Consider the following 2,652-nt stretch of genomic DNA (forward strand, 5'->3'; position numbering starts at 1 on the left):
ATGCCAACAGTATAGAACAGTGTAGGGCCACCTTCACCTGACACGATTACAATATACTGTAGATCTACAGTTTTATGTCAAACAGCTCAGCCCTCTCTTGGGCTTTGTCTGTTGCAGTGTTTCTCAAACTTTTTCAGACCAAAGGACTCAGGGACCACCTAACTCCCCAAACATCACCAAAAACAATAGGCCTACTACTTCAACTGTAAATGACAAATTACAGGCTAATTAAATGACAAATAGCATTAAGGCTGTACAATTAATCACATTTTTGGCTTCTTTATTTTAGTTAGTCCATTTACCTTTTTTTTACATTTATTTCTCCTTTTCAGTTCAAATACATTCAAAGTTTAAAGGAAGCTTTTTCAAGTTCAATAAATGTACAATGTTGCCAAAGTCAAATAGGCTATCTGTTGCAATCTTAAAGTTGCATTAAGTGATGGTTTTGTGCTCAAATAAGTGTTAAATGGCTCTATATTCTGACAGCAATCACTGAAATAGAGTGTTTGGTCAGTAACTTGGAACTCCCAACCCCCCGCTGTAGGCCTACTCTGTCTCTCTCCTGTGGCCCTGCAGGCAGAGTGGATGTATCTCCGCAACCGTAACTCGTGGCGTTATTATGGCGTTGGATTCAGGGTGAAAAAATACATACATGTATAGTCCTTAATAGGCATTGCGATCTGACATTCCGTTTCCCAGAAAATGTAAACATTTCTCTGATTGGATAGTGGGAGGCGTAAAAAAAGGAAAAAAAGATAAATCTACTCGCAGACCACTAGGGGGCGCCACTGGTACCCTGAAAAGCTTTTTCATTGGTGCCTATATGGCCACAACCACCACCGGCGGTGCCAATATCCGCAGGGCGTGTTACTGCTTCTGGGTTCTCCTTGTTCCCCCTCTTGGTGTAACATAAGAGAAGGAGAGGAGAATATAGAATGGAGGTTGCCTAGGTCACTCTGTCTTCCCTGTCTGGTCAGGGAAGAAAAGGTGTGTGTGTGTGTGTGTGTGTGTGTGTGTGTGTGTGTGTGTGTGTGTGTGTGTATCAGGTTTTTCTTCATCAACCCCTGTGCAGTCGAATGGCTGTTGGGGACGGTCACAATAACCTGACTCTGCCAGGTGGGGGCGGTATTGTTCACAAATTCACAATCCCTCCTCCATCTGGTATCCTCTCAAATTTTGAGTTCAAACTGGCCCGTGCCCAGGCGACCCAATCCGCGGCAGCTACGGGTGGGCTCTAGGCAGAGACCGGGTGTGACGCCACCGAGAAACGCCTCTGCCTTGTAGTTCTTTCACTATTCAACATGGCGGCAGCTACCGAGGCTAGCTCTAGTGGACTGGTCAAACATTCTATTCAAAACAATAAGCGAACATAAACGTTAAACACTTGATCTTACAGTGAGTATGAAACCGTAACTGTATTGCTGTAACGTAACGTGCTGTAACTATGAACGTTAGTAAACAAGACATTGTTGTAGAATTTGGGGAGCCAGCCTTCAGACCGTTGCCAGGCTGGGAGAACTTCGATTTATGTCAGAAGGAACAATGCACTCCGTAGAACTGACAGTTAGCTTAGCTAACCGTCTGATGGTTCGCCAACCGATAACGTTAGCCGGAATAATACAATAGACACCTATTTTCAGAACTTAGCAGCCATCAGCTAGCTGTAAGGCTAGTAGAATGGCTAGCCGTTAGCCGTTCACGCAAGAGTCACACAAACAAAAAGCCCTTCTCACCACTGCCCAGTAAACCTGTAATCTGTGAAACCAACATTTTTGTTCCAAATGGAAATAAATCATAACGTTAATCAAAATGCCACTGAAATATTAGCTAATCAACACAGAACTGCAAAGATCAGTTTATCTGATTTTCCCCCCGTATGACGCTTGCATAAATGATACTGTGAAGTGTGAATATAGCTCTCACAAGCATATTGTAGTCCTTTCTGTCTGATATTTTGGAGCTGTTACTCGAGAAATTGGCCGTTAACACCATTGAGATATAATATGTCTATGTCGATGTTAACACCCATACCCAACCTCCAGGCAGCCACTACCCATGCTTAAGAGCCCCTCTCCCGGCCATAGACACCCAGCACAGCCGCTACCCCAACCTCCAGGCAGCCACTACCCATGCTAAGAGCCCCTCGCATGGGTGGTGGCTGCCTGGAGGTTGGGGTGGCTGTCCTGGGTGTCTATGGCCAGGAGAGGGGCTCTTAGCATGGGCGGTGGCTGCCTGGAGGTTGGGGTGGCTGCTAGCTAGTTGTGGATTGCTGGTGCCAAGCTAACTCGCAAATGTTGCTAATGTTAGCGTAACATCAGTTAATCCTAGGGTGACCAGACGTCCCCGATTTTCGGGGACAGTCCCCGATTTCGATGCTCTGTCCCCGGCTGGAGCTGTCCCCGAAAATGTCCCCGATTTTGTCCACAAAGTCAAATAATAATACTGGCAAGAAACTCGATAACAGAGCATTTGCGGCACCACAAAAGCCTGTCTTTGTGCTGTGCACGTTGTGCAAAGTGCTGCCTGTGTGTGACAGAGTAGATCACAGAGTAGATGTTCTCCCTCTGCCCGTGCCGTGGTTTTCCCAGGACCCAGCCGCCCGCAACCGAAGCCCCAGAGGTGGCGAACAAGAAGCGGCGTCTGCTTGCTGCT

Source organism: Poromitra crassiceps, assembly GCF_964638095.1.
Source record: "Poromitra crassiceps genome assembly, chromosome: 17".
Taxonomy (NCBI): Eukaryota; Metazoa; Chordata; class Actinopteri; order Beryciformes; family Melamphaidae; genus Poromitra; species Poromitra crassiceps.